The 14,439-nt window shown below is 44.7% G+C and overlaps 1 long non-coding RNA gene across 1 annotated transcript; it reads left to right on the top strand.

Annotated features, from left to right (window-relative positions):
• Positions 1 to 10,386: 10,386 nt before the first annotated feature.
• Positions 10,387 to 14,439, top strand: LOC101750152. The gene is made up of 2 exons (XR_211358.5): positions 10,387 to 10,641; positions 11,851 to 14,439. It is a non-coding gene; the product is annotated as an uncharacterized LOC101750152 (long non-coding RNA).

The raw sequence follows: 14,439 nt of genomic DNA, 5'->3' as shown, positions 1-14,439 counted from the left end.
GGGGAATGGCACAGCAGCCACGTATTGCCTATGGCTCTGCCCCATGTTGTTTTCAAATCTCGCTAGTGTGTATGGAAATTAATATTGATGTGGCTAGGTGGTGAAAAGTATTATTCTCTGAGCTATTCATTATTTTAGCCTTATGGCTAAGCAATTCACTTAATTTAGCCTTATAGTTTTATCTTAATTTGCACATGGCACTTCTGACTGCCTCTCAAGCTGAGCTGTCCTCCGATCTGCCTTCCTGGGAACCCGGGAGCTGCTGCCCTTCCTCTCTTCTGCTGTCCCCACATGGTGCCTCCTCATCCACAGTCGCTCTGAGCTAACATCTCATTACACTTCATGATAACTACGTTCACTCGGCAAATTCAAGTCTACTCCCTTGATTTTACAATGTGCACAACATCGATCCAGTGGAAGATTTAGCGTGTAGATTGTTTTATGAAGCAACCTCTCAGGATTCTGTACTAGCCTGATCCTCTTTCCCCTAAATATATATATATATATACTCTTTTCTCCTGAGATCCAGTCATTTCCTGCTTGGAGTTTAGACTCCCGTCCCGAAATTGTAATTAAATGTTACAAGTTCTATCATCTCCAACTCAGATGGTTTGGTGCTGCCTGAGATATTCCCTTAAAAACAGTAACGGTAAATTTGATATTTAATCATATTACACTTCTGATTTTCAACAGAAGCAATTTTGTGGTCCAACCGAATATTAGAGATGAAAAAAAGCAAATTAAATTCTATTTCTTGAAAACGTAATAGCCTTTTCTCTTGCAATTAGTCACCTATGTCTTCTCGGATTAGAGTTAATTGCTGAAAAAGATAAGCTGTTCTTACTTTCACTGCAACAGATTGGACAATGCTGGGTCAGGAAGACACGGCGCGTGTTTGTTGTCCTTAGAAAGACATACTCTCAAGTGAAAATTGACAGAACAATTTCAGCAGCCATAAAGCCTTTTCCTGAAGCTGAACAAAGGCCTGAAGATGCTGCTGCTGCTGAGTAAGCTTTTGCTATAGTTTCTTTAAAGATGGATCAGCAGAACTGAGGGAGTGATGCTGTCTTGTGAATGCATTGGTGCTCAAATGCTCTAGCGCTTCAATTTATGTCCTTGGCAGGCTTCAAGGTGGCTCACTCTGTATTTCCACATACAAAAGAAGCCTTGCTAGGCCAAGTGGATGACAACAGACACCTTCACAGGCACGCCTGGGGCCTGCTAAGTGGTTGTCAAGCATCTACAATACTCAAGATCCCAGTTTGGTTTATCCAAGGCTGTCAAAGGCTTCCCAAACTAAGGGGTTTCCAAGAAGCTGTTGCTGGGACACAAGTTTTGCCCCCTGTACTGCAAAGAGCACCTTCATAGCTCAGGTTGGAAAAACATGATATCTTCCCATTCCAAGACTTTCAAGGTAAGAAGGGCATCCAGTGTTCAGGCCACTTAGTCTGAATTGCACAGATTATCCCTATCCCAGCAGGTGTGTGAACATGAAGCATGAATCCCTTTGGCAAGATTAACGCCTGCACTTCAAGAGGTGATTCCCTGATCTTAAGGAGCCCAGTCTCTTTTTTCACGCAGGGAGAGTGGTAAAAGAATTGTCAGAAGAGGAGTAGAGGTGCCCACATCCCCCTCTCTGTTGACCCATGTGGAGCAGAGCTTTCACCCGGCTTTGTAAAACCTTTCCTACTACAGGTGGACAGCACTTCCAGGCATTTCTATATGGATTATCACCCCAATGTGCTTGGCTTCCCTCCTGTCTTCATTTAAATCCCCCTTGAACACTCACTCCTTCCAAGAGGCTTATAAATGCTAACCTATGTCAAGATAATGTCATTATCACTGCCATCTATGGAGTAACTCATCAAGTGCTGAAATAAATCACTTTCCCTGGGGATTACTGCCTAAAAGCCAAATGTAATCAGTAAAGCTTGGGTTTGACAAGGCTGTCACAGATAGAATTCATTTACTAATGAGTTGCAGCCTGAAGTCCACATTGGTTATGTGGCTGTGGTTTTGATGAAACATTAGAGAGACCTTCTTCTCTGAGCATTTGTTGCTTGTTAGAAGTGCTGTTTGTCAGATCTGCCTTCCCCCTTGATGGGAAAGTTTTCTTTCCTCCCCTTCACCCAGCAGAACAACAGGGCTCTGAACACTGCCCCGCTAAATACTGCTTTCTAAAATGATTTTTGGTCCTTTGAAATAACGTTCCCCTCCTGCCTAAATCAACACACCAGCTCAACTATTGCTTGTCTGGGGAGGGACATTCCCTTCTGCAGTCCTTTTTTTTTTTTTTTTTTAAATAAAATAGTTTATCCTGACAACTGCTGAGAGAAAAATGAAGGTGCTCTCCTTTTACGATGCTATAAGGAGAAAACTTGAATCATCGGTAAGGATGGTTCCTAAGCAACCAAATGCAGACTACAACCGTAATAACAGCACTTTGAAAGTAAATCACTTTTTCTGGTACACGTGAAGCCCCACTCTCCAATTAGTGGTGAATTTGTATCAGCTCCATTGTCTGGCAGACGCACACTAACAACCCTGGAGTGATTCTAGAGCATCACTTTAAGCACAGAGCAAAACTCAGATACATTTGGATCTCCCAAAGACTAACTGTTCAAAACAGGTTTTGCAGAAAATGTCCAAAAGGATTTAAAGGAAAAGAACACTTGTTACATTTATCTACCCTGTGGAATACCAGGGTGAGTTGTGTCACCATTCAGAGAGGACTCCTAAAAGCTGTTTTAAGTTTTTGAATATTTTGCCTAAGCTTCCTGACAGAAAATTGGCTTAAATGCCATTAAGTGGAGTGTTTATTCTGGTGTGGCATTTTTCTGAAGAAAACTCACTCTTTGTAACGGAACAATATACTGCAGCATTGTCCTGCTGAAGTGTAAGCAAAGGTGAAAAAGGGTGAAAAGTGATGTTTTTGAGTAGGGAATGAGTTAACCCGTGAAAAATACATTTCCCTGTCACAGCTCACTGCCCAAAACCATCACTCCTCATCTCTGCTCCTTGACATGAATCTTCTTTTCTCATCTGCTCCTCTCCTCCTTTATTATGTCTGAGAAAGGCTGACCTGAGAGCTGCTCCAGGAGGATATCCTGGAGGAGATTCTGTGCGTGACTGGGAATGGAAGCAGAAACAGTTTCTCTTAGGTGGAGAAGGAGCTAAGAAGTTTTACGTGTTCTTTCTCACACTCCTGCTACACATTATTCGCAGAGGAGGATGGTTGGACTTGGGAAACTTGATGGGCCATGAACACGAGCCAGCAGTGTGGCCAGGTGGCCAAGAAGGCCAATGGCATCCTGGCTCATATCAGAAATAGTGAAACCAACAGGAGCAGGGAGGTGATCGTCCCTCTGTACTCAGCACTGGTGAGGCCACACCTCGAGTACTGTGTTCAGTTTTGGGCCCCTCACTACAAGAAAGACAAAAATCTGAAAGAAGGTTGTGGTAAGGTGGGGGTCAGCCTCTCCTCACAGGTAGCAGCGATAGGATGAGAGGTAATGGCCCCAAGTTGCATCAGGGGAGGTTCAGGTTGGATACTAGGAAAGATTTATTCTCTGAATGAGTGGTAAGGCAGTGTCACAGGCTGCCCAGGGAGGTGGTGGAGTCACCGTCCCTGGAGGTGTTCAAGAACCGTGTGGATGTGGCACTGAGGGATGTGCTCAGTGGGCATGGTGGGATGGGCTGATGGTTGGACTAAATGATCTCAGTAGTCCTTTCCAACCTTAATGATTCTATGATTCTCTGGTTCTGTAAGAGAGAGGCAACATTTGAAAATGCCCTGCAGATGAGAGCATCCTCCAGCCAGTCATACTTCCTCATGCTTTGTGTGGAGAGGACACGGGATGCAGTGGACACGTCACTGAGAACTGGACTCTGCCACCACAGAGTGTTGGAAATGGGGGATCAAGGCCGTAGGCAGCCCAGGAATTCCGCTCCCTCCCTTGTGTGCAGCTCTCACAAGGTCACAGCAACGCGGCCCACGTGGGAACAAGGAACAGGGCTTCAAAACACCAGAAGATGTTTGCTGGGAAACACACAGGCCCTGCGGCCACCCAGGAGCTCCAGCAGCTTACAAAGAGCTTTTCATGCTGTAGTTTGGGGCCTTTTAAGTGATGTGCTCAGAACTCCCCGTAATTTCTCTCTGCCTAGCCATGAAACGGGGGTGGGAATGTTACAGCTGCCCTTTCTTTGTTAGACAGAGTCTGGTACAGTGATAGTTCTCAACACCACCAAAATACAAATAATACCAAGTAAGATCAAGCTAGAGGAGTTGTAAAATCTGAAGGATACAGCAAACAAGAGTGGAAATCTGGGTCTGGCAATGAGGGGCAGGAATGACTGTCACTCTGCAAGTTTTAGCTGCAGACTCCTCTCAGCTAACACAGCAACGACAAATACTCCAAAATGGATGATGGCATCACAGGCTCTGTCCATCCTTAAGGGAGCAGGAGGTCCTCGAGCCCATGGGAAGGTGCTCAGTGGAGGAATCAGTGATTTGGTGGGAATGTTAGAAGAGGAGGAAGGCAGTGAGGACTCTTCACCGCAGAGCTGATGCCACCCTTAGCTGAATGTCCTTTAGTGCAAACTGAGACAGAACAGACAGATTTGGAGACTTGAAGAGAAGCCAGAGGTTTCAAAAAGAGGATTTTGGATACCAGTATGTGTATTTCCCTCCTAGATCTGTGCATTTCTCATACTGCCTGGATAAAGAGCATATTCTGAGTTACAGACCAAAGTGAATACTATGGGCCCTTCCAGTCCTGAAAGAAAGGAGCCTGAGGAATATTTGCATTTGTGTAGGGATTATTTCATGGCTGATTTCTCATGGCTGTATGAGGAAAGGAAGCTATTTAGTATTGCCCATGAACATTGGGGTACAAAGGACACACGCAAGTCCATCCAAACGCTACTCATGAACCCAAGGGCAAAATATTCTTCGGATGAAACTCAAGAAGGAACTTGTAAGAGTGACTTCCGTGTTACTTCTGCAGCTATACCTGGGCCATAAAATCCATCCTGGAGGTGAGTTTTGGCTCTGGGCCATCTCCCATCCTACTCTCTGCTGGAGGAACTCCTGAGGCTAGGAGTAGGTTAGAAATCAGTGACTACCAGCTGTGCTGCGAGCAGGGAGGAGGACCAGAAGGGCTGCTGAGAAAATCAAATGGTATTCCTAGACTTATGGCAGAGGAGGGGCTGTAGGAGATGCTAGGGCTGGAGACTCTAGCATTGCAGACCCATCTCTTCTGTCCCAGAACAACCGCAGTGATGCAAATCCACGCGAGGAGTGGCTGGTATTTTTGCCTATTCCTTGTCTGCTCTGAAGGTGTTCTCATGGCATAGGACCAAAACCAAATAGCATCTGGGCTGTGGAGAGGCCACAAGGAGAGGAAAGCTCTCACTCCTACACCCCCATCACTATTGTTTGTGTTATTAATTACCTGCAAGTAGAGAATTTAAAAGTGCAGACATGAGAGATCTCTGGGGTGTCCACAGCTCTTGCACAAGCAGAGTTAAAAAGCCCAGAACATCCTTCTTGGGGCAGCTTCAGAGGTTTCTTTCTTTAAAAAAAAAAAAAAAAAATTCTATGTCAGCTTCTCAGCTGTACTTGCATATGTGGTACATATGGAGGGGAAAAAAAAAGAAATGTCTGGCGCCAAATGGGGCCTACTGCAGTTTTTAACAGTCCTCTCCACTTACTATTAAAATGCAGCTTTGCCCAGTGAAAATGCTGCTTTATTGCTGCAAAAATACTTACCAAAGGCACAGCCCCTGGAGCACAGCCCTCGTGTCAGCAGGGAAATACGCCACAAACGGCCCCAGTCGTGCTATCCCTGCTGTCCCAGAGGCATTGAGCCCCACTTTTCAGGTGGGGGCTCCAGCAGCCTGGGAGCACAGTGGCAATGGATGAGCTTAGGCTGTTTTAAGAGAAAGTTATGGGATGCAAGGTGTGCATGCTGAAGTTTTCCTGATCTAAGTGCCTGGAGCATGCTTAAGTCTTGGGGCTGGATGATCCTCCCCATGGCCTGTATGCTGAATGAATTACATGATAAAAGCATCCTGGGAGAACAGTGCTCACTGCTTGACCTTCCCTGCTGCCCAGGAAGGGTGCCGATGTCACTTCTGGTGCTCACAGCACTGCAGCAGGGAGCTGCCCTGCATCCCCCAGGTCCCACCCAGTGGGGTGTCCCCATTTACAGAGGTGCCATCTGCTCCCCCCTCCCTCTCCGCTGCCTGGAGGTCTCATCTCTTTTCAACACTAGCAGTGGGAGTGGGAAGTGGCCGGCAGCTCCTTTGAAGCCTCCTGCCCCATCTGCCCGCCAGCTGCCCTCCCACCAAGCAGCGGGGGCGAGAAGCACAGCAGGGCGATGCTGCAGCCCAGCTCCAGCGGCACTGAGATGGGGTTTGCCAAGTGGCCACTTGGGTCTTCATCCCTTCTTTCACTGTGGTTGGTAGAGAGTGGGTTGATGATCATTGTGGTCCTTTTCAACCCAGGCCATTCTATTATTTTATGATTCAGAACCAAATCCTGTGGCAACTATGGCAAATGGCAGACAGGTAGGATGCTTTAACTATTGCATAGAGGATGTCTGGCTTGGAGGTGCATCAGGGCAGTGCAGGTTACAGTGTAAACCCACGCTGTGCCAGAGAGGCGACCAGCAGCAGAGAGCAAGTGATGGCTGCATTCCTCATGAAATACAACGGGTGGCTGTGAGGTGCCTCATTATCAAAGCTCAACCTTCTAACCACACCGCAGCTGTGACCAATACCCATTTTAAGGCATCCTTTATGGCCCTACCGAGTTTTCTTCGCTGAACAGGATGTAAAGTAGACGGGAAATGGTACACTATTTTTTCTTTTACCATTCTCTTGACTTCTGTGTTGTTTCAGCACGCATATTTTTTGCATTCTCCATTTCAAATGTATACAACAAAGCTTATGCCATAGTGCCATGTCAGTGTTGTACTCGTCTTCTCCTGTAGCAACCCTTTGGTGAAGAGCTGAACTTTTTAATGGTCACAGTCAGCTAAGGTACTTTTTTTTCTGAAGATGTTTCAAAAATGGAAAATGAAATTAGAAGTCAGATTTCACTGGGGAAGCACTAATTGCAAAGCACTGAGTAAAAATAGGGAAAGAAAATAACGAGCTTCAGGAAAACTTTTTATTTTCTTGCCAGCGTTGCCAAGCTTTCAGAGCATTTTGCCCACGCTCAGAGCTCCCTTTCTGGAGAGCAGGAAAGGGTCCACTCTTTTTGGAACAGTCCCTGGGAAACTGTGAGAAATCGTATGTTTGGTCACCCCGGGCACACTGAGATTTCTGTGGCAACCACAGGCAGAGGAAGACGTGAAAAACACCGGGTTGGAATAGAAGGGAGTGACTGGCTGCTCTCAGGGTATCAGAAAATAACACAGGTGTTAAAGTGCCCACCAGAGCCAACCCAAACAAAGGGTGGTCTGGTCTTAATTTTCGTTGGAGTTCCAAGGGTGTCGTTTCTAGCTATAAGATGATTTCTTTCCATAAAATTTAGCTTAGGAATCGAGATGATGGTGAATTTTTCAGCTGAAAAATTAACAAGTCCAGGGATTTCTGGGCTCACACTCTTGGCAAATGAGGTCGGTTTTAATGGCATTAGCACTGAGTGGACTAATGGGACTAATTTGCAGTATAGTGGATTCCAGATATGTAAAAAAACTTGCTGGTGATAAAGATTTATGAATTCTGTGTTCATGCTGATGAAGTGCCTGGTTGTTGCTACTTATAATTTAATATTAGTTCCTCTTGGATATAACTCTTTTTTTTTTTTCATCCCATTGCCTTTTTGGAGGTAGGAAAAGAAGGAGAAGAGAGCAGAGGGATTTAAAGAATGCCTGTGGGGTCAGGCTCCGCTTGTGTTAAAGAAATAACAAATTGTTTGGGGTCACAGATGTTGTTAAATCACGCTCAAGATGTCCAGTACTTCTGTCCCAGCTGATATCATCAAACAGATGTTGGATTGTTTATTAGAGGCGCAGATAAAGCTGAGCTCACACAGGAGGACCTCTACCAGCCAACAAAGCTTGCCAGTCCCCAGCAATTCTCTGGGTAAGATTTGGCAAGCTCTTAGCTCCTCCAAACACCGTTCCATCAGCAGTCTATACCAGGGAATGGCGATGGCTGCCCATTGCTTCAAGCAGCATCTTGGGAGCCAAGCACCATTCTGGGTCACCCTGCCTCCAGAAACCTCTTGCCACGTTGGATGTGAGGCCAAATTGTTTAGGGAGAATTTCTGTAGCTCCTGAAATATCCTGGCCTTGAAGGAGGCCTTGTTCATCCACCAACGACTCTGGGTTTCTTATCTGACTGCTTTTTTTTGGTAGTAATTTTTGGGATCCAGAACGAGGTAGCTGTTCCAAATTGTCAACATGTCTTTAGGCTTATCAAAATACACTGGGAGGAAAGGCAAGCAAGAAATGTCAGAGGAGAGATTGACTGGGCAAGTAGATTCTTTTGCTCGATGTAATATTCCCTTTGAAATGTAGGTTTGCAATTTCATCTTGTACCACAAACTAGATAGCTCACGTGCCCCCTGAAGGCTACCTTACTCATGTAAATCTATGCTACATGCCCTGTGTTCAGTATTTAACCATTTTTCCTCTTTTCCTTGCTGTTCTTCACACACATTTTTACACATAGAGATTTTTGGCATAGTTTGCTTGAGATTTTACATAAAAATATTTAAGGACTATGGCAGTTGTTCAAACTCTAACCCCAAAGCCATGAATGTCCCTGTTCATTGCAGAGGAGTTGGACAAGATGGCCTACAGAGGTCCCTTCCAACTCTAAAGATTCTATGGTTCCAATGTAGAACTATCCATTACCTCTAAGAGGAGGTGATTTCCCAGCTTTGGAGACTGGAAGATCCTTATGTAGCATCTGGTGAAATAAAGTCCAGGAGAGAATAAGCTGACAAAGCGGGCAGAGACAAAGGTGAAAACAGATAGCCAGTGTCTTTTTCCATTCATCTGTAGGCACCTTCCCTTGCCACACTTCCTTCATGACTGCCATTTGATGAGATAATTTGAAGAATTCACGCTGGTAGGCTTAGTTAAATATTTTGAGGCTACATGCTGGATCCATGGCTGCATTTATCCTGTACCTTTAGCATCAGATATAAACACACAGTTGACAGATTTCCCTGATCTTTCAAAATTGGGCACCTGCAGAGATTAGTTCACACGTTAGTTGGGGTGTATCTGTACCTGTTCAAAACAGACTTTTAGGCCAGATTGGTGAAATAGTTGTTCTTATCACAGCGATATTTGTTGAAATAAGGAAATTCGAGAAACCTTGCAGTGCAAAATGATCTCCAACTCACCATCCCAAGAGGAGCTAGGTGGAGAACACATTTCTGCACTTTACTTAGAAAGAAAGATACGAAGCCAGTTTAGAAAAGCATCTTCAAATCAGATTGTATAGGTGTTCTATACCTCTGAAGGTGAAGGTGGGTGCTCAGTGAGACCATCAGATTCCAACAGGTGATGCATTCCCATTAAGATCAATAGCAGCTGGCAATACAATGCTTCTGTAAAGTCTGCTAAGCAGAAACTTCTTTCCCAAGCTGGTCCTTAAATGCTCAAGAATCTAAATCTCCCTGAAAATCCCATTCCTAAGAAGCTAAGTTGCTTCTCAAAATGCTATTTGGGAGCCTAAGTCATTTTCCAGAATGCCTTTTTGAAAAATGCTACAGTAGATCCTTTTAGAAATGAAATTTGATTATAGATTCGTTGAGAATGTTCTAAGGCAGATCAAGTGCAAAGAATAATTTTATTTAGCTTGAAGTATCTGGTAAACATAAAGAGAAAAAGGGCTGTGTAGTTGGACAGGTCTTATCTCAGTATCTTTATTTACATTTTCAAAGAACGCTGACGCAATAGAGCTACCAAAAGAACTGCTTTCCATCAGCCTGGGAACAGAAACAAATTAGTCTTTAATAGTGTTGTGTGAAAACTATGGCAAATGTTATGTAAAACTGTGCAAACAGAATGTTTGTGTTCTGGTTCCAGGTCATTTAGTGGGCAAAAAAAGGAGACATTTTGTGTGAAATAGTCATGAAATGGCTTGCTGTTATATAAGGATAGGAACTGCTAGGTCAGACTAATGGTGACGTGCCCAGAACCAGATGCTTGAAAGGAAAATGCAAGACATCCTGGCGTGGATAATTATGAAATAGTCTGACCACGGGAGAAATTTCTGCGTAAACGACTTTAGTCCTAAAATGCTAAATATTTATATTTCTTCCAAAAAGGCTTCGGTGCAATTTCCCATGGACACAGGACTTATGCAACCAGTGTGCTGCCTGGCCATGCAGATCTCCGACTCCCTCCCTCTCTGTCCACCCTCCTGCCTCCAGCAATCCCTGAACACATCTGATCTCTGCCACCAGGAGCACAGGTCTCACAAACAGCCTACGGCTTTCATGACTGCAAGCTGCTCCTCGGTGAGGAGAGGCAGCTCGTTGTGCCAGCCCAGGGTGAGCTTACACCTCATTAGAAACCAGAGAAACCACATGGGAGGTGATCTCACAAATGCTCCAGCTGTGGGAAAAGATTCAACTGTGGCTTCTCCATCAACATGAGATGCAAATCCCAGGTAATCAGTCACTTATGGCACTACCTCTTTTTCTTACGGATTATAACTTTGGATATCCTTAAGATCTGATGTAAATGCTTAATACTTTGTGACTGAGCATATTCTTGGCTTTAATAGCATCCAGAGGCAATGAGCACTAAGCTAGAAGTTGAACAATGTGCAGATAGGACATTTCCTTTTGGTACCTGTAGCCTACAGATTTCATTGCGGCTTTTCCCATAAAGCAGCTGGGCTTAATTAGTGCATGATGCTCTTTATGGGCCAGCAGGCTAATTTGTAAATTAATTAGAAATAAGTTGAAGGCAGTCTCTCTCCCCTTGGGAACACTAGAATTAATTGTTTCAAGGTGTTGAAACCCTACCTTTTTGCCATGCTGGGCTATTTGATTGTTCTATGGAGTTAAAACCATTTTAGAATACACATACTGTCCTTCTTCTCAGGCCAAGGTGGCCCATTCTTTTTGTACTGGACTTCTACACTCATGACAGATGTATTGAGTGTCTTCAAAGCTTGGCCATCTTCTCAAGGACCACCAATGAGCCGCCCTGTACCAATCCACTCCCCTTGAGCTGCCAAACCTCACATCTTCCACCACTTCCTCATAACCTTCACAGCAGCCTGAGTTATGGAAAGCCACATTGAAGGAGATCCATGGTAGAGTCCTTGCTGTAGTCGCTGCATGGGATAGTGTTTGGGCATTGTAACAAAAGTTATGATTGGAAATTCTAAGGTGGAAAGGTCAGTCTCCTAAAACAGGAGATATAGGTATGTGTTTCCCACAGAATTCAGCTTCTGGTGTCATACTGCTATTGGGGAAATGTATTCATTTGGCAACTTGTCAAAGTTGTTTCATTTCAATTGCAAATATCTCTCTTTACTTTTCACTGACACCCATGCAAGGAGAGTACTGTTCCTAGGAGCAGCATTGGGAAGGAACTTGGACACACCCAATTGCGGGTTGCTTGCTCCTAATATAAAGTAAGTAAAATAAAATTGATGAAGACCTGGATGATTTATAAGATGAATCAACCTGACAAGGACAGACAGGGCTGACAAAAAATATGTTATGTCTTAGACAATATATCACAGACTTTACCTGCTTAACTGCAAACCTCAAAGACATAGGAAAACAGAGTGGTGGAGTCTGTTCATGCAATGTATTGTTTGAACTAATTCAAACACTTACACTGTGTACATTTCTCCCTTCAGGGACCTGAGCTTCACTTTCATTCAGGCTCCTGGAGAGGTGGCCTTTATTTGCATTGAAGAAGAGGAAATGGAAGGACTCAGAAGACTGGTGGCCAGAAGAGGAGCAGGAAGACCCTGCATGTCCAGTAGACCAGAGACCCTACAAGTCTAAGGCACAGAGACCTGATAAGTCCAAAGAGACTGGCAGCCATTCTTACTAATTTCTTGCTGAAATGTGGCTCTGGAGAGTTTTGTGAAACTGGAGAGCATTATGTGTTTTTGACTGGACCTCATACTCTAACATCTTGCTTCCCTGAGCTGCCATATCAGCATGTTATTTTCTATACCTTTTCCTTGCACTTCAGACATTTATTTTGTGTTCCAATCTCCTCCTCCATGTCTACAACACATCCTTAACCCTCATTTCCACACTCCCACATAATCTACTGGAAGGGTGATTTTTTTGGCATTTGTGAGCGGTGTTAACAAGGATCAGATGGTGCCATTGTTTATGAAAGAACCAGGTTTCCTTTACCAGCTGTGGCATGCACCAGTAAAAAAAAAAACATCCAGCAGTGTGGACTTTACAGTGGAGTTCTTGTATTTAGCAGGTGAAAAGTCAATACTCTACCTGTAATGAGATTCGGTCATGGAAAACCCCTTGAAGTTGTTTTTAGCAACGAGGCATTAGTCACCCTTGGACAGCTGCTGGCCACTCGGCGCTTCTGGCTCGCACCGCGCCACGTGCAAGGGCTGTTTTGAAGGCTGCTCAGTGTTAATGGTGACTCTTGCTACGCCTCAGGTGTTGAGTTTAAGCACATGGTTTCTGGTTATTTTAGGAAAACATGAGCTCATGTTCCAAGCAGCCTTCCCTCCAGTGAGAAGTTCATTGCAGCCCATCCCTGTGCATGGGGCTGGGGATGGTTATACCCCGTGTCTTTGGGGGACTAGTGTGCCTTGGGTTTTCTTCCAAGTCTGGGGATATGGGATGGTGTGATGATGAAGTGGTGAGATGATGCAGTGCTGTGATGGGGCTGTGCTGGGGAGTGCCTCCAAAAGCATCACCAGAAGCCTGATGGCCACCCAAAGCATTTTGCTACGCCCAATGCCCTTGTGGGTGGTAGCCTGCCCATGCTGAGGAACTGAGGGTGTGTTTGGAGGATATGAAGAGGTTGGTCAGGGAACTCATGGAAATGCAAGTGCAAGGGCTGAGAAAAAGGTGCTTTCTGTGTCATAGACATAGGTTAGGCAAAGAGGAGACAGCAGAGAGGTGAGATCATGGAGCAAGGAGGAGTGGAATCTATTAGAGCATCAAATGGCTGGATTAAGTCATACCACGTGAAGGCTAAGGCAGCTCCTAAAGAAAGGGAAAATACAGGTGATGAAGGAAGAAGTCAGTTTAACAGACCTGAAATCTGGCCTGCCTGCAGAAATGCGGGCTTGGAGCAATGACCTTCTTTGGGAAGAAAAGGATAAGCTGCTGACCAGTGGATGCTTACCCATTTCCTCCACCCCATGGCTTCCCCCAGTCTCCAGCATTGGCTGAGTAGGAAGGGACCTTTGCTCAAGGAGAGTGCTGGATTTTCTGGCTGGTGGACAAGGGCAAGGAAGACCTGGTGAGGACAGTTCTTGCACTAGATATGGAGAGTGGGGATCCATGTTGATGAGTGTCAGGAACTAGTGAGGGGGAACCACAAAAAATGGTCAGCAAGGGTCCTGTCTCTGGGACCAGCCAACCCTTTACTTCCTCTGCAGCTCAGGCAGAGTTTGCAGAGAAGAGAGTCTGATAATACATTGTCCCCACTTTATAAGCAAATATCTTGAAATAATACATACAGCTTTTGCTGATATCTTCATCATAGAGCAATCTAAGGGTGTGCGTAGCTTGGATCTGACAAGCAGATCTCAGAAAACTTCTTCTGATAGAGAGTGCATTTAAATGGAGATGACAGGGAGAATTTCAATTTCAATTTCTTCGATAGATATGACCAAAAAAACAGAGCAAATGTGAAAGTGTTAGAAAAGAAACAGAATTTCATTTAGACATCTTGTGTTGAAACATTGTGATGTCTTTCTTTGAGAACTTTCAGAGCCACTGTACCCCTCATTCAAGACACTTAGAAAAACCAAGACATGAGAACAGCAGAAACCAGGCAGAACAGTCTTGTTGAGGCTTCTTGAGAGAGGAAAAGTGGTTGTTTCAGCTGTTGAATTATTCCTTCAGTTCTACTGCTCAAGTTCTCCTGAGTTGCTCCAGTGGCACCATGGAGTCTTAAATCTAGCCAAAGGATTCTCGTGGTGCAGGGAAACCCCTGTGTAGCCTCAAGCCAGGGAAGTTGTTTAAGTGAGGCTACAGTTGTGTTTAGACCAGGAATGGTTCTCTGTATAGGGCTGGAAGCATGTGGAAAGGCACAATGCAGCTGAGAAGTTCCCTCCTCTGTTTCCATTTTGTGGCTTCTGCAATAATCTGTCAAAGGAACCTTATAAACCCCTAAGTGGTGGGGTTTTTAAAGCATGGCTGTTATGGTAATGGTTTAATGCTGCCTCCTTTGTTATGTGTTAATGGTGCCTTCCTCTTAAGTCTACTAATAAAAGAAACTTAAACATCAA

Source organism: Gallus gallus, chromosome 1 (assembly GCF_016699485.2).
Source record: "Gallus gallus isolate bGalGal1 chromosome 1, bGalGal1.mat.broiler.GRCg7b, whole genome shotgun sequence".
In the NCBI taxonomy this organism is placed as follows: Eukaryota; Metazoa; Chordata; class Aves; order Galliformes; family Phasianidae; genus Gallus; species Gallus gallus.
Note: the sequence above shows the minus strand (reverse complement) of the source record. Positions and strands in the feature narration are given on the sequence as shown.